The sequence below is a fragment of the Ictidomys tridecemlineatus genome, chromosome 10 (assembly GCF_052094955.1).
Source record: "Ictidomys tridecemlineatus isolate mIctTri1 chromosome 10, mIctTri1.hap1, whole genome shotgun sequence".
Lineage (NCBI taxonomy): Eukaryota > Metazoa > Chordata > Mammalia > Rodentia > Sciuridae > Ictidomys > Ictidomys tridecemlineatus.
In genome coordinates, this window is record NC_135486.1 from 1,908,241 (window position 1) to 1,930,277 (window position 22,037).

At 58.6% G+C, this 22,037-nt stretch overlaps 1 pseudogene; it reads left to right on the forward strand.

Annotated features, from left to right (window-relative positions):
• The first annotated feature begins 8,053 nt into the window (after positions 1-8,053).
• On the forward strand, positions 8,054-8,198 carry LOC120887709 (U2 spliceosomal RNA; annotated as a pseudogene).
• The last annotated feature ends 13,839 nt before the right edge of the window (positions 8,199-22,037 follow it).

Sequence of the window (22,037 nt, forward strand, 5' to 3'; positions counted from 1 at the left end):
CTCCTCCCCGAGATGGAGCCTGCACCTTCCCCAGCGGCCTCCTCCTCCCCGAGATGGAGCCTGCACCTTCCCCCGCGGCCTCCTCCTCCCCGAGATGGAGCCTGCACCTTCCCCAGCGGCCTCCTCCTCCCCGAGATGGAGCCTGCACCTTCCCCAGCGGCCTCCTCCTCCCTGTTGAGCCTGCACCTTCCCCAGCGGCCTCCTCCTCCCTGTTGAGCCTGCACCTTCCCCAGCGGCCTCCTCCTCCCCGAGATGGAGCCTGCACCTTCCCCCGCGGCCTCCTCCTCCCCGAGATGGAGCCTGCACCTTCCCCAGCGGCCTCCTCCTCCTCCTCCCTGTTGAGCCTGCACCTTCCCCAGCGGCCTCCTCCTCCTCCCCGAGATGGAGCCTGCACCTTCCCCAGCGGCCTCCTCCTCCCCAAGATGGAGCCTGCACCTTCCCCAGCGGCCTCCTCCTCCCCGAGATGGAGCCTGCACCTTCCCCAGCGGCCTCCTCCTCCCTGTTGAGCCTGCACCTTCCCCAGCGGCCTCCTCCTCCCCGAGATGGAGCCTGCACCTTCCCCAGCGGCCTCCTCCTCCCCGAGATGGAGCCTGCACCTTCCCCAGCGGCCTCCTCCTCCCTGTTGAGCCTGGACCTTCCCCAGCGGCCTCCTCCTTCCTGAGATGGAGCCTGCACCTTCCCCCGCGGCCTCCTCCTCCCCGAGATGGAGCCTGCACCTTCCCCAGCGGCCTCCTCCTCCCCGAGATGGAGCCTGCACCTTCCCCAGCGGCCTCCTCCCTGTTGAGCCTGGACCTTCCCCAGCGGCCTCCTCCTCCCCGAGATGGAGCCTGCACCTTCCCCAGCGGCCTCCTCCTCCCCGAGATGGAGCCTGCACCTTCCCCAGCGGCCTCCTCCTCCCCGAGATGGAGCCTGCACCTTCCCCAGCGGCCTCCTCCTCCCCGAGATGGAGCCTGCACCTTCCCCAGCGGCCTCCTCCTCCCCGAGATGGAGCCTGCACCTTCCCCCGCGGCCTCCTCCTCCCCGAGATGGAGCCTGCACCTTCCCCAGCGGCCTCCTCCTCCCCGAGATGGAGCCTGCACCTTCCCCAGCGGCCTCCTCCTCCCCGAGATGGAGCCTGCACCTTCCCCAGCGGCCTCCTCCTCCCCGAGATGGAGCCTGCACCTTCCCCAGCGGCCTCCTCCCTGTTGAGCCTGCACCTTCCCCAGCGGCCTCCTCCTCCCCGAGATGGAGCCTGCACCTTCCCCCGCGGCCTCCTCCTCCCTGTTGAGCCTGCACCGTCCCCAGCGGCCTCCTCCTCCCTGTTGAGCCTGCACCTTCCCCAGCGGCCTCCTCCTCCCTGTTGAGCCTGCACCGTCCCCAGTGGCCTCCTCCTCCCCGAGATGGAGCCTGCACCGTCCCCAGCGGCCTCCTCCTCCCCGAGATGGAGCCTGCACCGTCCCCAGCGGCCTCCTCCTCCTCCCCGAGATGGAGCCTGCACCTTCCCCAGCGGCCTCCTCCTCCCCGAGATGGAGCCTGCACCTTCCCCAGCGGCCTCCTCCTCCCTGTTGAGCCTGCACCTTCCCCAGCGGCCTCCTCCTCCCCGAGATGGAGCCTGCACCGTCCCCAGCGGCCTCCTCCTCCCCGAGATGGAGCCTGCACCTTCCCCAGCGGCCTCCTCCTCCCCGAGATGGAGCCTGCACCTTCCCCAGCGGCCTCCTCCTCCCCGAGATGGAGCCTGCACCTTCCCCAGCGGCCTCCTCCTCCCCAAGATGGAGCCTGCACCTTCCCCAGCGGCCTCCTCCTCCCCGAGATGGAGCCTGCACCTTCCCCAGCGGCCTCCTCCTCCTCCTCCCCAAGATGGAGCCTGCACCTTCCCCAGCGGCCTCCTCCTCCCCGAGATGGAGCCTGCACCTTCCCCAGCGGCCTCCTCCTCCCCAAGATGGAGCCTGCACCTTCCCCAGCGGCCTCCTCCTCCCCGAGATGGAGCCTGCACCTTCCCCAGCGGCCTCCTCCTCCCTGTTGAGCCTGCACCTTCCCCAGCGGCCTCCTCCTCCCCGAGATGGAGCCTGCACCTTCCCCAGCGGCCTCCTCCTCCCCGAGATGGAGCCTGCACCTTCCCCAGCGGCCTCCTCCTCCCTGTTGAGCCTGGACCTTCCCCAGCGGCCTCCTCCTCCCCGAGATGGAGCCTGCACCTTCCCCAGCGGCCTCCTCCTCCCCGAGATGGAGCCTGCACCTTCCCCAGCGGCCTCCTCCTCCCCGAGATGGAGCCTGCACCTTCCCCAGCGGCCTCCTCCTCCCTGTTGAGCCTGGACCTTCCCCCGCGGCCTCCTCCTCCCCGAGATGGAGCCTGCACCTTCCTGCAAGGACTCAAACCAAAGAACAAGGAGCATCCACCTGCCTGAGGGGCCACGGGAGCAGGGGGACGAGCCACCGGGCTCAGGGGCTCGCCTGGCTTGTGGAGAGGTGAGGCCGGGTAGGCAGTGCGCTTGGAGCCGAGGGAACCCTGGAGGCCCCTCTCCAGGAGGCAGTGGGTCCTGGAAGGCTTCCCAGAGCAAGAGGCTTGAGGGGAGGTGGGTACCCACAGGTGGCTAAGAAGGGGGTGGAGGGAGCCCCCTGAGCAATGCACACAGTCCTGGGGTGGGAAAGAGCCTGACCCTTTCCGTGCCTGGGAGGCTGGGCAGCCCTCCTGCACCCTGAGGCTGGGCCCAGGGCGTGGCCTCAGAGGTCCACCCCAGGGCAGAACTAACTGGCTGCAAGCTCCGGCTGCCTGGGCCTGGAAGTGTCCAGTCACTTCCTCGGGCAGTTCTGTGGCCCCACCTTGCTGTGAGGAAGGGGGTCTGTGTTCCAGGCAAATAGAAGGCTGTGGTGCACAGGGTCCCTCACCCACCCCAGCAGGGAGCTCAACTGCTGGAAACCCGTGCCAGCGTCCAGGCTTGGGAATGGTGTCATCCACTCACCTGGCAAGCTCACCGTGGGGCGGGGCGTGCTGAGCGCAAGGTGCTTGCCCAGCCCGCGTGAGGCCCGGGTGTGATCTCGGCACCACGAAGACAAGAAAGAACACAAGCAAGGTCCCTCTCGGCCGGACTGCGGAGGAGAGGGAGAGGAGACCAGATCCTCAGTGTCCATGAGGGCGATGGGCAGAGGCCCTGGGGGGGAACCAGGAGGCCAGGTGAATGCAGAGGTGGCATCAGGGTGGTCGGCAGGAGCACCCGAGTGACGGGACCTGGGCAGGAGGATGTCTGGGGCGGGGCACACTCTGGTCTGTGCAGCAGTGGCTGGAGGCCCAGGTCATGGGGGCAGAAGGCAGCAGGCTGGACACAGGGCCTAGCGGAGTGAGGAGGCCTGGGGAAGAGGAAGGCACGGGGCGGGGCCAGCCCCTCCTCTGCAGTGGACGTGCCTAAGCAGACGGCCAGGTAGCAGCAGTGTGTGCAGATGCTCTGGCCACGGGCTGAGGGACAACAACCAGATGCATTTTAAGTGTTGCCTCTGGAGAGGGAAGAGTAAGGTACAAAGGACAGGGACGATGAGCTTCGTGACAAAGCGGTGCAGCGGCGGCTCCACGTGACAGTGTGCGTTCCACGGAGTGATGTGGGAGGCCACACTGGTGGAGGTGCCGCGGCTCCCTCCAGAAGCAGCCCAGGCGCACGAGGGCCGCGCCCCCCACCACGGGCCGCCCGCCCCACCATGGGCCACCCGCCCCACCACGGGCCGCACCCCCCACCACGGACAGCGCCCCACCACAGGCGGCACCCCACCACGGCCGGGCCCCACCACAGGCGGCACCCCACCACGGCCGGGCCCCACCACAGCTCGGGCAGCGCTCATGCCCCTGCCACGCCTCTCCACCGACACTCCTCCTGACCTAGGTCCCAGGAGAATCCGGGAGGGCTTTCTAGGGGACACCATGCCTGGCCTCGGTCCTGAGACATCCAGGATCACACAGGAAGGCCTTTCAGAAGGAGGTGAGGACGGAGGCCTGGGACAGGAGAGCTGGGGTTAGCCATGGTCCCTCTGCAGCCTGAGAGATGACCAAAGTCACTGGAGGAGGGGGACAGACCTATCGGGCAGCTCCTGAAGCTGTCTGCTGAGGGTTTCTCCAGAGAAGGTCCATCCGCAGCAGAGTCCCGTGGCTCTCGGTCCTCAGCACCCACAGGAGGGACAGGCTGGCAATCCTCTGCATGTTACAAGTTCTCCACTGAATCTCTTTGTTTTTTAGTTGTAGTTGGACACATACCTTTATTTTACTTATTTATTTTTATGTGGTGCTGAGGATCCAACCTAGCGCCTCGCATGTGCTAGGCAAGCGCTCTACCTCTGAGCCACAGCCCAGCCGCCCCCTGAATCTTATTCACCTGAAATTTGAGAAACGCTGGTTGAGCCAGAGGATAGTCCTAAATAAGGCAGGACTGTGTAAAAGGGAAGGAGGAACGGCCGTCAGACCCAGGGCCCCCAACTGCCTGGGCCAACAAGCCGGGTCAAGGGGCCGTGCAGGTGGTGGGGACAGCAGAGCCGTACAGCTCCTGCCACCTTCCTGTCTTTCCTGCCTTGGTAAAAGGCTCCCACGTCACCAGATACGGCGGAAAGTCCCGATTCAAGCTCCAACGTGGGATTGGAAGAAGTCAGTTCCACGCTCGGGTCCCAGTTTCCCCAACTGTAAAACAAGGTGGTTGGACTAGATCACCCCAGAGCCACCTGTAAATCTAACCTGCTGAAGACAGCAGCCGGCGATATCCAGAACACGTGAGGAACTCCTGCAAATCAAGAAGAAAAACACAGAAGCCAGGTAGAAAAACGGGCCTAAGAATATGAACGGCGGTTTGTGGAAGGAGCCCCCAGACTGGCAAGCCCTCCCGGAGACTCTCGATTTCTTAGTGATCAGAGAAATACGAACCACAACAAGAGGTGCCCACTCAGTCCTGGACAGTCAGCAACAGGGGACCTGGGTGACGGTGGTGCGCTGGGCTGCAGGAAGCCCGAGTGGCTGAAGGACCAGGCGGACACAGCAGCTGGAGAGAGCTCTGGCTTCCTAAGTCGCATTGGGGCCCTGTGGCCCAGCCAGTGCGCTCCACCCTGGGTGCCGTCCCCACAGAAATGAGCACATGAGTCCCAGCAGAGCACACCTGGGGACGTCCCCGGCAACAGGACTGGCCACGGCAGCTGGAAGAGCCACTCATGAGACGTGGAGTGCTGGAGAGCAGTGAGAAGGGCCACCTCTCACCTGGATGGACTCAGGCTGGACAAAAGGAGAACTGAGGGGAACAGCACTCTGCCCCAGGTGGCCCCTCCATCACGCCCTGAGGCCTGCGCCACCTGCCTTCACCTAGCCATCAGCGGCCGTTCCTGTGGCCATCACTCACCCAGTCCCTCACCTGGTTACTCCAGCCCCTCCCCCTGCTCAACCTTCAACCTGACAATCATCACAAGAGACGCAGGAGTCACACAGAGGCTCGAAGGTGACAGGTGTCCACCCCTTCCCCCTGGAAGGCAGCCCCTGAGCAGCAGCTGGGCCTGTTCCCAGTGCCCAGAGCAGAGTCTGCCGCCAGGGCACTAATGCGCTTTTAGACACGCTACATCCGTAAGGGAGTGGCAATGATGAGGTGCAGGACTAAGTCAAGCAAGAGGGGGCCTGGGGCACCAGGGACCGCATGCCGTCTGGGAGGAGCAGGCGTGCCCAGCCTCCTGTAGTGTCCGCTCGCCCTTCCCGGAGGCCACCTGTTGGGATTTCTGTCTCTGCCCGGGCTGTGCCCAGGCAGACCAGGCTCTGGCCGAGGGTAGGAAACTCTGCTCCTCCCACGGAGCACGGCCGCTGGGGGGCTGGGCATGCCCAGGGCGACCTTCAGTGTGCACCCACCACGGCCCAGGCCTCACACGAGGCCCACCCAAGAGGAAGGCTCCGCTCAGCCGAGCCGCACTTCCCAGGTGAGGTACACTCACCGGCCGGAGGGACATCCCTGGCCCCGGGGGGATGAGAAAGCCAAGGCTGGACAGGTCCCAGCGCCCTCCTTCACCCCTCAACCTGCCAGAACGGAGGGTGCACCACCCAGGCCACCTGGCGCCAGGCTCGTGTGGACCAGTTTCCTCTGCCTCTTGGCTCAGAGGAAACTTTCCTTTCTGGGAAGCCAGTGAGCTACGTGTTCCCAGACCCAGGTTTGCTTCTGATGCTGCTCTCGGCTCTCTCTGCTTCCTTAAGACTCAACCCAAAACCTGTGGATTTGGCAGCAGGGGTCTAAAAGCGAACGTTAGAAAAGAAGGCCAAACAAACCTGGAGGACTGTTGAGACTCTAAAGGGATTACTCGCTCTCTGTGGAGCAGATGGTGGGGATGAGGCGCTGGAAACAGATCTGGCAATGACAGTTGCGACGCCCCCCAGGGGCACCCAGGAACCCTGAGGATGGGGGCCTTGAGTTCAGTCCTGAGCTGGACAGAGTCAGGCAACAGGATGTGGCTGGCCGGCTCTTCAGGGCGACCCAGTACCTGGGCCAATAGGCTACATGGAAGAACAAGCACCCGGGGTGCAGCCTGGGGACCCGTAGCCTGCCACCCCTAGACTCATGAAAGTGACTTGGGTGCATCTCCAGGCAGCAGGCTCTGAGCTGGCCTCAGAAATGACTGACGGTTCTTGGCCTCGGCTGAACTTGGCTCAGTGCGGGACACACAGTAGGAACTCGGGACACACAGTAGGAACTCGTGACACTCCTGGACTGCAGCCCTCCCAAACCAGCCTGTGCAGCCCCCCGGAGCCTGAAGCCGGCAGTCTCCTCCTGAGGAGCCCCCCAGGGATTACCAGGCCCAGGAAATCGCCTTAGGCTGATCCAGGCTTAACCCGTCATCCGACAGACAGAGAGAAACTCAGCACCCGAAGGGACAGCACAGCCTGAACACGCGGCCAGCTCTTCCCGCTCCTGCCAAGGGATGAAGCTCGGCCTGTTAGCCCCAGGAGACTCCGTACAGGGGACTCGATACGATCCTTGGCACAAAGGAGGCCCTCAAACATGTTGGTTTGGGAGGCAGCAGCCCCCGTGGCACCCCACGCAGGGAAACTGTCCCCCTCAGACAGGCCTCAGGAGATGCTGGCTTTGTTCTTGAGGTCAGCACACCAGCTGCGTGGCTTCAAGAGGGCGAGCCATCCATCCATCTAGGTAAAGGCTGTGTCCCCTCGGCCTCCAAATTGTTATGCTTGTAAATAGGAGGGTTAGTCCAAAAGAGCTCGCGTACCAGAAAAAGGCTGCGTCCTGTGTCCACCTCTGCCCACAGGCGACTGTCACCTGCTCCCTGTAGCCCACTGCGTGGTCCCTGGGAACCCAGCCCCGTGTTCCTCCCTACCCCGGGTGGTGGAGCCCTCGCTGCCTTCTGCATCCTGGGAAGTTTAACTCTCAAACGTGGAGTGGCGAGATAAGCAGGCTGCACCAATCCCTCGTGAGAGGGAGGAAGAAGAAGAAGTCTGAAGGTCCCGCTGTGCCCTGGCCCCTCGGTGACTTGGAGAGCTTGACTCTTCCCTCCCGGCGTCAGTTCCTTGGTGTGAAATGCGGATGGTAACAGCTGCCTGCTGACCAGGGGAGGTCTGCTGTCCCTCACAGAGCCGCCAGCTGCCCCAACACCACAGAGTAGACACACTCTCTGCCTCGTGTCTCAAGTCCACTCGTGCCTGACCTCCAGAGTCACAGCCTCGGAGCTGAGTGAATTTCAGACCACCCACTCGAGAGAGCTGCCAACCCAAGTCACAGGGTGGTGGACAGCCGAGCTGGCCCTCCAACCCCAGGCCATGCCCACCCACTCTCTGGCTGTGCATCTCCCGCCATGGCCTTCAGGAGACTCAGGAGGGAGGCACAAACTCTCAAAAAGATACTGATTATGAGACTCATGCACCCAAAACTACAGATCATGGCTGAGAGAAATGAAGGAAAATCTGAGGTAATGAAGAGTATTCTGTACTCGCGGATTGAAAAGCTCAACATGTTGCCATGGAAATTGTTTCCCCAAACTGATCTATGAGCGCAACAACACAAAACAGATGTTGGGAAGTTCAGCAGTCTATTCTGCAGAAGTGGAAAAGCTGATCTTCATATTTACATGGATCACTTCTTGGCCTTTTGGCTGAGATCAAGTGTAGTGTCTTTTCTTATCAGTTTAATAACTGCATGAAGCTGCAAAGGACCCAGAGTAGGCCAAACAGTTTTAACAACAAAACAAACAGAAACAAAGTTGGAGGATCACACTTTCTCATTACAAAACTTCACACGTACTTAGTCATGCAGACAGTTGACGGTGACCATAAAGATACACACACACATCTGAGAGACGAAGTGAGGCCACATTCACCCCTTGTATCCGTGGTCGATTGATTTTAACAAAGGCATCAAGCAATTCAGAGGAAAGAATAACCTTTCCAAAAACTGGTGTGGAACAATTGGGTAGCCTAGAGCTCTACCGAGATCAGACACAAGAACTCACTCACAATTAATGAGGTCCACACCCAGTACTGGTGTGTGCCAGTACTGCAGGAACTTGGGAGGCTCAGTTAGGAGGATCACAAGTTCAAGGCCAGCCTGGGCATTTTTGTGAGACCCTGAGATCTCCCAAAAGGCTATGGATACAGTTCTGTGGTAGAGCACCTTGGGTTTAGTCCTGGGTACTGAAAAAAAAAAATCAATCTTATCCCAACTATAAGAGCTAAACTATAAAAAGTTTTAGGAAAAAATTCTAAAATCTAGTGGGAAATCTTTGTGTTTTCTTGAGTAGGCAAAAATGTCTTAGACATAACATCAAAGTGTGATTCAGAAAAGACAGAATGTGCCTCATCAAAATTAAACATGAGCCAGGCGCAGTGGTACACACCTGTAATCCCAGCAGCTTGGGAGGTTGAGGCAGGGGACCACAGCTTCAAAGCCAGCCCCAGCTACTTAGTGAGGCCCTAAGCAACTCAGCAAAACCCTGTGTCTGATAAAATATTAAGACTGAAGATGGGCTGGGGATGTGCCTAGTGATTAAGAGGCCCTGGGCTCAATCTCTAGATCCAAAAATAAAAAATGAATTAAACACAAGCTTCAAAATAAGGTAAAAAGAGCCAGGCCCAGCGGGGCTCACCTGTAACTCCAGATACTTGGGAGACTGAAGAGGGGGCTAGCAGGCTGGAGGTCAGCCTGGGCGTCCCAGCCAGGCCCTGTCTCAAAATAAAATTTTATAAAAGGCTGGGGACTTGGCTCAGTGGTAGAGCACTCACCTGGTTCATGTGGGGCCCTGGGTTCAATACCTAGTACAGAAGGAAATATGAAGGGAGGGAACATGGAAGGGAGGGTAAGTGAAAAGCCAAGTCACAGATAAAATATCCGCAAATCACATATCTAATAAGGGACTTATGGTCCGAAATACATAAATATTCTTAAGGTGGCACATAACTATGATCTCAGCCACTTGGAAGACTGAAGCAGAGATTCATAAAGGCCGGCGTGGGCAATTTCACAAGACCCTGCCTTGAAAAAAAACAAAAAGCAAGGTTTAATCCCCAGTGCAAGAGATGAGGGCGGGGGAGAATCATAAGAATAATAAGACAAGCAAACAAATTTGAAAATGGGCAAAAGATTTGAGGAGACGTGAAGCCACACCTGAGGTCTGGAGGCAAACAGCACACGAAAAGATGCTCTCACCCTTGGCCAAAACCAGGGACACACAGCTCCGCTCCCAGGATGGAAGGTGGCACTGTTGGAGAGTGTGGGGACGCTGGCACGGCTCGCTGCTGGTGGGATATAAGTCAATAAGGCTCCTTGGAGCATAAGTCAGCTGTGTCTTAAAAAGCTCAGCATAAATGTACCCCAGAACGCCGCGCGCCCACCCCCGGCTAGTTACTCGTGTGTGCCCAGCAAGCCAGGTGGGCTGTTCCTGGAGCAAACCCTCCCAGCAAGAGGCAAGGAGCTGGTGCCACCAGCTGAGAGCAGTAAGAAGAGGGAGCTGCACATCCCCTCCGTCAAGTGCCAGTCAGCAAAAAGAACAGCCCACCGAGCCCAGAACTCCACAAGTGGGAGACGCCGACAGGCCACACTGGGGTTGGCCCCGCGGGTGGGAATGTCGGAGAAAGGAGAGGCCTCAGAGACAGGAGGAGGCCCCAGGCTGCTGGTGAGGGCTGGCGCAGCCCCGCACTGAGGCGGGCATCCAGTCTGGGGGGTGATGGAAATTCTAACGCTGGACTGTGTGGCGGCTAGAGGCTGCCAGCTCTGGCTGCCCAAGACTCATGGAGCTGTACCCCTAAAACAGCCGAAGTGACAGTTTGTGAACTGTATCTCAACAAGCACCGTCTTGTGAATGGTCTTGATTCCCCTGCAAAATACCATCCCCAAGGTGGACGAGGAGCCTGAGTCCCCTCTGTCGCCTTCCTGCTTCAGTCCTGGGGGGGAGGGGGTGGACAGAGTCCCTCTTGCTAGGACTGAAAGCTCTTTCCCCAAGCAGCCGGTGGCAGCTGTGCCCTGCTCCTGGTGACTCACGTTGCAGAAACACGGTACGTGTTATAAATACTTCAGGACCTCCGGGAGCCCTGTCGTGCTCCAGCATGGCACCGGTGACCTGGGGCGAGGGAGCCTTGTTCCCGGGCACACGGCGGGTCAGGGAGCTGCTGGGCTTGGGTAGCCCACTAGCTGTTCTGGCACAATCAACGGCGACTTTCCTGCCATAGTTGGAACCCTGCGATACCATGGCCTCATAAGAGCTAATGCTACAAGCCTAGTGCGGCCAGCACACCCCGGGACACACAGAAGCCCACTCGCCAGGTGGAGGAGCGGGGAGACCTCCGTTAGAGGGGTTCCCGACCTCAGCCCAGGAAAGAACCCCCGGCAAGCTTTAGACCCGCAGCCGGATGCGAACCACGGAGAGCCGGGCTTTGCTGGCCCAGAGTGTGGTCTGGGCATCCGTACTTCTTCAGCTTCTGGTGATTCTGCCACATGCCCCAGGATGGGAATGGCCAGGGGACAGTCAAAGTGGTCAGAGCAAGTCCCCCACTAGTGACTCACAGAGGCCTGAGCTGCACTGCCCCAGCAGGAGGCACGTGGCAAGGCCCAGGGCAGACAGGAGGCTGCACTGCCTCAGAGTGTCCCGGCAGGTCCAGGTTCAGGGTCGGGCCACACAGCCTCAGCGGAGACCAGAGGAGCAAGCGCCGGACACTGCGAGTGGCCGAGAGGCTGAAAGTCTTTGTCGTCAGCATTTTGGGACTTTTGTCTACATCGGGGACCAAAATAGAACAAGGAGCACAGAGTGCAACAGAAGGGCCATGTCAAACATCAGAGGGCAGATCCAACACGCGTCCCGGACACCAGGGGTCACGCTCGTTGACAAGAGTGTTCCCTGCTGGCCTCCGTGACAGCAGCAGAGCCCCACCGAGCTGGGTGACAGAAGTCGAAGAGGGGGAGGGAGGAACTAAAACCACCACCAGGAGCGACCACAGGAGCCATCTGCACAAACCAGGCACCGTCACTGTCACCTCAGAGCCACCGAGGTCTCTTCTGTACAGTGAGGAAATAGGGACTCAGAGAGGTCCAAACACGGCCCAAGCTCCCAGTTGGCAGGCAGGATCAGAACCCAGGCACCGAGTCCACCCAGGGCAGAGACAGGAGGCAGAGTGTAGACGGGGGCTGTGCTGGGTGGCGAGGCTGACGTTTTTCAGAACACCTAGTGGTGGCCAGAAGGTACCAGGTGGGTTTTAGCCCCAGGGACATGGACAGGGAGTCTGTGACAGGCACAGGGGAGACAGGGTCCCAGCCAGAAGAACACGCATGTGGAGACAGCAGGGACACGCACAGGGACAGAGGCGGTCCTGGCAGAACCGACTCACAGAAGCCCAGTTGTCTGGGCTTTCCCAACACTACCACCTGGGAACAGAGAACCACTGAGAAAGACAAAAGGGACTAGCAGAGGAAACTGAGGAACAGAGGGAGAGGGAGAGGGAGAGGGAGAGGGAGAGGGAGAGGGAGAGGGCCAGAAGAAACGCATCTCGGTGGGGTTAGTGGGGTGTGAGCCTCCTGACTAGACCCCTCTGAGCCGTGGAGCGGGGACTCTGGACGCTCCATCCCTCAGGGGAGCTCAGGCCTGCTGAAGCCAGGGCTCCCCGGGTCCCTGGCCCGGCACCTGCTGCTACACCGGCAGCTCCAGGCTGCTCCGGACCACCTCAGGCCCAGATGCCGTCAGAGGCGAAGTCCTGACTCATCAGATGAGGACAACATGGTATTCAGAGTGCGTCGTGGCTCGGGAGTCAGACGCCCATCCAGAGCCGTTCTGCTTCCTCCCTGCAGGAGGGCAGGCACATCTCCCGACCCAGGGCGTGTGTCCCAGTCCTCGAGGATTGCTGGGGTGCGGATCGGGGTTGAGGCTTGCCCAGGCTGCGGGAGGCCCTGGGCTCAGCCCAGCACAAGAGAGTCTGGTTGGAGGGATGAGCGGGCAAGAGCCACGTCTTGCTCCCCCCCAGGCCACGAGCCCCACAGAGCACCACCTGCTCCTCTGTGTCCCAGCACTGACGTGGCACCTTGCTGTGCTGAGCTCGAGGGATCCTTAGGTAAAAGGTGGATCGTGGGACTGGGCTTTAAGTGCTTCAGCTCATACTGCTGTGTTCGAAAGCCAGCTTACGTCGGAGGAAAAGTAATCACCCTAGTTTTCTTTTAATTTGAATCAGCATTATTCAGCTTGGTCTACCTGATTCATGAATTTGGTTCAGATTTATACCATCCACCTCAGAAAAGAGATATTTACCACCATGAAGGGCACTGAGACCTCTGACCCTCACGGCGATCTGAGGCCGTGCCGTGAACACGGAGCCAGACCTCCCCTCTACAAACTCCTGGAAAGCCCCCAGGTGCCTCCCGGGGCAGGCTGGCGTGGTGTCCGTCCTTCATGACAGCCGTGGTGCAGGCAAGAGGACACTCCACACCAGGCTTGCTGCCCAGAAAACCCCCTACGGACCCTTCACACTCCAGGTCCTTTCCACCCACCAACGGCCTCTTTCAACAACCCTCCCAGTTAATAGCTGCTGTTCCCTGCGTGGCCCTAGGTGCCAGGCGGCTATTCGGGGTTCTATGTTCATGCTATCACCTTAAATCCCACACAACCCACCATCAAGAGTCACAAGCGCCTCCGTCAGTGGCGGATCCAGGGGCCACTCCAAAGCCGGTGGTCTTTGTAGCGGCTCATTAAACCTCCACATAATGCTCTGGTGAGGCAGATGAGGAGACCAAGGCCCAGAAGGCCACAAGACTCCTCAGGGGGATTCCAGATGGGTTCAGCGCCCGTCACTCAGGCCTCTGCAGGTCTGCTAACCGCCGTGCTGCCAACCCCGCAACCTGCCGCAGACCAGGCGTGGGGCAGAGCGGAGTGATGGAAAGGTGGCCCCTCGCCGGTCAGCCTGGCTAAGAGGTGTGGGCTTTTCAGTCAAAGCAGCTGGTAAATGGTGACTTTTCTTTAGTCTGATTTTGTGTGGTCTGAATGTTTATGTCCCCAAAATCCGTATTTTGAGCCTGAAATCCTGACCCAGGTGATGGTATCAGGAGGTGGATGCAACGGGGTCATGGGGGCAGTTTCACAAACAGAATTGGCACCTTATAAAAGAGAGCTAGGAGAGACTCCATGCCGCGTCCACCACGTGAAGACTCAGAGAAGGTGCCACCCAGGAGCCATGGCACGGGCCTCACCTTGGCTCTCCCAACCTCCAGCATGGCAGGACGGGGTCTGTGTGGACCCCAGCCACCCCTCTGTGGAGCGTTGTTGTGGCAGCCCACGCAGAGCCGACACCTGGACTGCAGCCCAAAGCGTCGCGTCTCATACAAAGCTGAGCGCCCACCAGGCCAGGTCACAGGTACGTGGGTGACTTCTAGACTCGGTACCCAAGGTTGGTCGTCCAAATGAGGCAGATCATTCCCGATGTCACCCAGGGTGAAGGATGTAAGTCTGTGACCAGAGAAGGGGCTGTGGAGATCACAGGGCTGACCGCTGACCGAGCACTGGCCAGCCTTCTAGTCAGTGTCACACTTTGCCAGCATGGTTACCGTTGCTGCTAGAGGAAGAAGCTCAAGGAAGAGAAGTATCTGCTTCTACTCACACTCAGCTGCAGCTCCTGCGATCAGTTAGTACAAGAGAAGTCTGTTCTCAAGGTTGGTGCATAATTAATGAGCAACCCGCTTCCTGCCCCTGAACTAACGGGCTTCAGATAAAGTATCAGTGCCCAGCAAATCAGACCTCGGGTCCCCGGACGTTCAGACAGGCTGGTGCCAGGGTGACCTCTGGCCTCAGTTCTCCTGTTCCCCGCCCTGACTCTGCTGAGACCCAGCGTTCGCGGCCCAGGGGGGTCAGTCACAAGACCATGCTGGCCACGAGCCACACGACGGGAGACAGTGGCCAAAAGGAACTCTCCCCGTGGAGCTGGGCCATCTCTGTCCCCGTGAAGGAGCTGCTCCTGGGCATCGGACAAGAGCAGAGTCCTGGGCCTCAGGCCTCCAAAACGAGGACCTCGGAATGCAAATCTGAGACGCCTGGAGGTGGCTGTCCCCGCACCAACAGAGCCACGGAGATGGGACAGCTGGCTTCCCCGGCCTGCTCCCCACAGTCCTCCTTGGCATTGCCTCGCATGGAGTTAACATGCGGTTGACCTCTCTGTCCCTGCCCAGCCGCTGGACAGAGTGGGAACTCATGACAGCGAGCCACGTCCCCACACAGGGGCCAGCTGCACTGAGTCCACAGGAAGAACGGGCAGCTCTTGCGAGGTCTGGATCGCGACGGAGAGCTCTGCGCAGTTTCTTTCAACAGCACCAGGGAACCTCCATCATGAAATGAACCGCCTCGAGACCCTCCCCCCACTCCCACAGGCACAGGCTCCCAAACACCCCACCGCCCCGGGGCCTCAGCCTGCGCTCCGCGTCCTCCTGCTCCTCTCTGCTCTCCCCAGCGCAGCTCTCGGGTTCCCGCTTCTCATTGTCAGACTTGACAGGACAGAAGCGGCTGGCCGTCCAGGAGAGAGGGAGGGCCCTAACGTGCACTGCATTTGCCTTCTGTCTGCCACGTTTGCTCACCAAAACGTACCTTCAGTGCAGGTAGGAGGCTGAGAGCCGAGGTCAAGGTCACCGACGGCGCTGTGGGTGACCTTGGAGCAACTGACCCAAGTTCCTGGCCTCGGCTCCTTCACCTAGAAATGAGCTACCAGGAAGCCTTCTTCCGAGACCAGGGGGACCAGGCCATTCGGGTGCTATGGCCATGGACAGGAAGCCTTCTTCACGCGCACTGGGTGGTGGCTAAATGGAAACACGAGGAGCCCGCGCACTGGGCTCCCCGAGCCGCTGGCTGTCCTCCCTCCCTTGGTGAGGATGTTGTATGTCCACCACTCGAGGTCATCCTCTACCAGAGACACGATCTGTTCTCCAGGGAGGCCACTCTCCAGGCTGGGCTAATCTTAAAGGTCATCTGATCTGCTGACCTGCCTGGTGTACTCCATGATTGAAATCCATCAACTCTAAATCTGAATTCCTCATTCCAATCCCAGGCTCCGTGTAAAATTCCTGATTTGGGGGGGGGGGCAGTGCTAGGGGTCAAACCCAGGGCCTCACACCTGCCAGGCCAGTGTTGTGCCCCTGAGCTACACCCAGCCCATCCGTACAAAATGTCTGAACCCCAGACCCCTTTTTAAAAGGCCCCCGTCTAGTTTTCTGTTCTAGAAATCAGGACGCCCGCCAGCTCCAAGTTCCTTAAGAACAAGCAAAACCGTAAGACACGGGTTAGAGCAGGGCAGAAGGTACAGAGGCTGACTTGAAGGGAAATCAGGTCGAGCCCAGGACCACAGGAGCGGAGAGTCAAGGAAGGGTCTCTGTCGTGCTGACAGAAAAATGCCAAAAGCCGCCCTTCTAAACAGGGTGTAAAAAGAAGGTTGTGAGCACAGTGGGCCAGTGCCTACCATCCCAGGGATTGGGAGGCTGAGGCAGGAGGATGTAGGTGGAGACCTCTGGGGCCACGCCAGACCCTGTCTCAAAATAAAAGATGAAAAGGGCTGTAGGTGTGGCTCAGTGGCAGAGCACCCCTAGGTTCAATCCCCAGTACCGCATACACACTCACACACTCACACACACTCACACACTCACACACACACTCTCACACACTCGCACTCTCACACACTCACATACTCACACACTCACACACACACTCACACATTCTCACACACTCACACACTCTTACACACTCGCACTCACTCTCACACACTCACACACTTACACATTCTCACACACACACAATTCTCACACACTCCCACACACTCCCACACACTCTCACACACTCACACACTCTCACATTCACACACATTCCCACACTCACACACACACTCACACTCACACTCACACACACACTCACACACTCGCACACACACACACACTCACACACTCACACTCACACACACTCACACACTCTCACACTCATACACTCACACACACTCACACACACTCACACACACACTCACACACACACTCACACACTCACACACTCTCACACTCACACACTCTCACACTCACACACTCCCACACACATTCCCACACTCACACACACACACACTCACACTCACACACTCACACACTCACACACACTCATACTGGGAGGGACCCCCCAGGCTGTGAGTTGCACATTGGGAATATGGTCACATGGTCCCTGGGGGCCACGTGGAGAAAGAACCTGTGGCCCCTGCAGCACCTGCTCCAGAAACGCAGCAGGTGGGGGTCTCCTGTCACCCTCCACTACAGCAGGACCGGGGTGCCTTGCATTTTAACAGAGAGGTGGCATTTGCCTTGGTTCACGGCTGCCCACTAGCTCGCCCATCTCTGGACAGGAAGAAGGAGTGGGCAGGAAAGGGTGGGGGGAGCAGCTGGGGGCCGGCCGTCTTGGCTGGAGACGGCCCAGGGAATGAAACTTCTTACTGATCCTGTGGCAGAGAGCGAGTCCCCGTCTCCCTCCCCTGCAAGGCCAGCTCTAGCTCTGCCCAAGCAGGTGGAAGTAAGAACTGCACTGCCCACACACTCACACGGTACGCTTTACGCTTGACGTGAAACCAAGTAAACGTCACACCAGAAGCCGGTTTCCACGGGTCCCTCCCGTGGTTCCACTGCATCTGCTCAACATCCCTCAATGGCCAGAGGCGGCCAAGACCCAGGCAGAGCAGGCCCAGCCACGGAAACCCCACACTCCAGGTTGAATTTCACAGGCAGGACAGACAGGCACCACCAAACTGGATCCCGTGGCCTGGCTGTGGCTTCCAGTTCCCTAATCGGGTTCTATCTATGATTCAAGGCAAACCTGGAAACGTAATACAGACTCCAAAATGAAGCTATTTCCAAGGGATCCGTGCTCCGTCCCCAAGACAAGCACCTCTTCCTGTCAGCTCTCAACCCACCTGCTCCAAAGGACGACCAGTAAACCCCTCCACAGCGGCCAGGCTGGCTGCTGAGCTGCTCCGAGACCTGCAGGTCACACAGTGCCGTTCTCTAGATGGCAGTGAGAAGCCAACGTCACCCCAAGCCCTCTGTCACCACCTAGCTGAGGGGACACGGTACTAGGGAGGCTCCGCTGAAGGGACCATCAAGAAGGAAATATCTAGGGTGGCAGAACCTGCTGGTGGCATCGGGAACCACCCAGCCAGTTAATAAGTCAACATACCTGCACGCCCAGCCCAGGTGTGGGCAGGTGAGGGGCGGTGAGACAGGTAAGGTCTGCTTCTTAACCCAGCGAGCTGGAGACTAGACGCCGATCAGTAACAGCAGCAGTGGTAAAGTGGGGACCCGGCTGCCCCGGGAGGCCGTGCAGGCCACAGCCAGGGCAGTCCAGCAGAGGTTGGGATGACTCTGGAGGAGGGACCAAGAAAAGCTCCACAGAGACGACCACATCAGAGAAGACCTTTAAAAGATGAGCAGGACTCGGACCCGCGAGATAAAGGGAAGTGCGCAGCGGGAAGGAGGGCCGCGCACACGGGGGTCCCAGGAAGCGCACGGCTGCTCCACTCCAGCTGGACAGCAGATCCCTCCCCCCCCCCCCCCCCCCCCCCGCACAGGGGTTGGAGCCACTTCCTGGGTGGCCTCGGTGGAACCCGTGTCCTGAGCAGAGGCCAGCGGGGGAGGTTTTGGAGCTGCCGTGAGCTCAGTGCGCTCCTGTGCTGCTCCCCCCCAGGCACCTTCCGCCTGGTCTCCATGACGTCCTCCTCCACCACTGTGCCACAGGTGGCCCCACTCCCCAGAGCTCGGCCTCAGGCCTTCGCCCTTCTCCTGCCCGACCCCGTCCCTCCAAGGCTCATCTCCACCTGTCCTTCAACTTCACCTCCCTGAAGATGCCCCTCAGCCCCCAGCCGTGGAGAAGCAGGCTCTGGAACCAGCCCTGCTGCTGGCAGGCCGTGACCCTGGACCATCTCCCTCAACTGTCCCCGTGGCTAGAGGGATGCTAAGAGGGTTTAACCCAAGAATCAACCCAGAGTGTGTGCCACGGTAGGTCCTCAGCAAGCAGCAGGATCATCCAACAGGACGCAGCTGGCACCCACCTCTTTTCCTTCACAGTTGTTCCAAACAGCGGTCTCCTGGGCAGGTCCCCTGAAGTCACCATCCCCAGCCCTGCCCTCCCTCTGTATCCCCAACAGTCACCCTCCGACCCAAGCCTGGGAATCGTCCCACATGTCCCCGACTCCCTTAACCCCACATCTGTCTGTCATCAACCCTAGAAGGTGACATTCAAAACTGCTCAGCGTGGCTCACCCCTGCCTCCCTGTGGACGCTCACCTCCCTCTACTCCCCGTCCACAAGACCCACATGCGCGTCCAGCTTCATTCCAAGGCTCCTGCTGCTCCTCACAGCCCTCAGCAATCCGGGGTGAATGTCTGTCCTCCGCCTGCAGCACCCTGCTCCCAGCTTCCCAAGTCCAGCTGGGACGACTCCTGTCTGTCTGCCCTCAAAGGCTCAGCTTGGGTTCTGCGGAGCCAGGGACTCCCTCCACCGCTGTCAGGAGGCAGGCTCCCCTGTGGTGACACTGGGCACGTCCCAGGTACCTCCTGGCCTGTCGGTCTTCTCCAGGGAGCTGTAAGGACTTGGGCGAGGACCGTGACTTACTCTCCCCTCAACTCCCCTCCCTTCAGCCAGCCCAGAACTAGCACACGGCGGGTCCCTAAGACGTCAGTACAGAAATGGTGTGCAGATGGTTGAACACGAGAGCAGCCGCGGCGTCCTGGTCCTATGTCGGTGTGTCTACTCGCAGAATCCACAGGCCTTGACTCACCGTGCGGAAGCCGTTCTGATGCAGTCCTTGCCTCTAGAACAAGAGCCAGCAGTCTTTCATCCTAGTTTCCAAGATACACGTCTTTTATCACTAACAAGTGGTTTTTATTTTCTCAGTGGTGCTTTTCTGCATTCTGTAAATTTTCTCATGTCAATCACTGGTCAGACCAAATCAGTTAACTGGGGCCATCTGACAAAAATCAGCAAAGTTAAAGGAAAGCCTAGCAGAACTTCAGATCAGCCAGTGCACATGGACAGAGAAAGACCAGCACTCAGAGCGCGGCACCACTGTGTCGGGTGTGGGGGAAATGCAGAGAAACCGAGGTGACCAGCAGGAAGAGCCCACAGCCCTCCTCAAAAACACTTCCTTCCAGGTCAGAGAGCAGCTCTCAGGAGGGACTTTGAGAGCGGGAGAGCCGCTCCCCGTGATTACCGGGAACCCACAAGACCAGGCTTGGATGGCTGTCCACAGCCTCTGCTAGCCAGCCAGCCTCTCTGCCCCTCACTTCTCCCGGGACCTGCTGCCCCCTCTCAGTGGGCACCTTGATTCTGGGCCAGGCGGACTCTCAGTGTCTGATGGGCAGCAGCTCTGTTTCCTGGGTCCTTCTAGCACGCTGGCAGCTGACAATGTGGTCCAGCGTATTTCTTTTTTTTTTTTTTTTAATAACCTTATTTTATTTATGTACTTTTATGTGGTGCCGAGGATCTAACCCAGGGCCCTGCACATGCTAGGCAAGCGCTCTACCGCTGAGCCCCAGCCCCAGCCCCTAGATTAGGCTCTCTGATGAAAAGTTCTCTTGCTGGTGGAGAGAATGAGCCACACAGACAATGGCAAGGCACCACAAGGAGTTAACCAGGGAAAGCCGCAGCTCCCAGCCATGTCTTAGGCAATGCTGCCGCCCACGGGTCAGAAGCAGAAGTACAGCTGGTCAAACGGAAACAAAAGATGACGAAATCGAAGGACTTAGAGGAGATTTCCCACCGACTTGGAATGCCAACTGGACCGTGACTGCCATTATCACTGGTGCTTCAACAGTACTAAAGCGAAAGGGCCTGGGGCAGAAATGGAGGTTCTGGGAATGGAGAAAAAGGAACCAGTTCAGGCCCCGAGAAAGGGAGTAGAGGAAAAGAAAGCTGGACGGAGGACAATAGATGGGGTGCTTCCACCCCTGTGCTGACTCACGAGGATCCAAGCCCTCCAGGCCTGTCCCATGAGTAGATCTCTGGGGTGAGGGTGGCTACAGACGCAGCGGGGGTGGCTTGAACTCAGGTCTCTCCTGACCCCAAAGCCATCCTGTTCTACAGGACAAAAGCCACCTGCTCGGCCTCTCAAATTAGGGCAGGCAGAGCGCGTTCAAGGGGGTTTTGATGACAGTTTCCTGGAGACCTGTGCATGAGGTTAAGGGGAGTGGAGAACAGAGGGATGGCTACTCTGGGAAACCTGGTGCTTTATCCATCAGGGGCATCCCCCACCCCAAAAAATCTCCTGCCTAACTACAGAGCCAGTAACAGCTGCACCCATGGAGTCCCCAAGTTTTCAATTTTGCAAACATTAAAATAAGTATTCAAGAATTACTTCAAAGTTAATGTCAGTGGTGTACTTGTTGCTCAATTTGAGTTCCTGTATGTGGACCACATCTGGGACCAAGGGACAAAATGGGTCAAAGCTGCGCTGCCCTGATCAGCTGCCATCTACCTGTGGCTGTCGAGCACTTGGAATGTGGCTAGTCCAACTCAATACTAAAATGCACACTGATTCTAAGACCCCCACGGAAACAAGAGTGTAAACTATCTCCTTTTTATATTGCCAGCACAACACCACGATGGCACGACGCCCTGGGATGTATTAGGTTAAATCAAGTAGAGTGTGAAAATCCTTCACCTGCTTATTCTTACATTTTAATGAGACTACCAGAGTCTTGACCAGCATGGACAGAAGTCTGTTTCCATCGCCTGGCCCAGGCTTAGGAACATGCAATCGTGCTTCTGTGCACAGGCCCCTCGGGTGTGAATTCCACAGGTCTCTCTCAGGCCTGAAACAGAAATCCGTCGCCTCAGGTGAGGGGCAGGAAACCTCCACCTGGGGTGGGGTCAGACAACTCTAATTATTAACCAGGAATCTGACCATGGGAGGAAACCAACGAAGCTCGGCTTCTCTGGCTGCCCTGGTGGGTGGCTGGCTTGGCTGCTCATCATCGAGAAGTTTTCATTTTGTAGATGACATTAAAAACTGCACTTTCCCTACCAGAAGCATGTGGCCTGCCAGGCTCCACAGGGAACCTCCTTTCTCACACTAACGAGAAGGGAGCTGCTGCTACCCTCTTCCCCGCCTCGTCATGCCTCCGTGAGACAGAAATGCTACCATGAGTAGACACAAGCCGTGACCTGGGGTCACACCTGCCCACCTCACAGACTCTTTCCCAACTCACAGAGGGTCTTGGCAGGTTTATCCTGAGTCGTCCAAAGCCCTGGAAGTTTTGCCTTAAAGAAATCTCTAGGTCAGGGCGGGGCGGTGGCTCTGCGGCAGAGCGTTTGCCTGGCATGTGTGAGGCACTGGACTCGATTCTCGGCACCACATATCAATAAATGGATAAAATAAAGGCCCATCCACATCTTCAAAAATATTTAAGGTAAAGACAGAAATCGAGAGGTCAATGGGCTCCTGTAGACAAGATGAACCCAGAGTTCCTAAGCAGGGGTTAAGACGGGTCTAGCGGATGACTCCCAAGGCTGTGAGCTAGTAGTCCATGTGCAGCTGCCTCTCCCGCACGCCCTCTGAGGATAGGGACCTCCTCTAGACCGCACCAG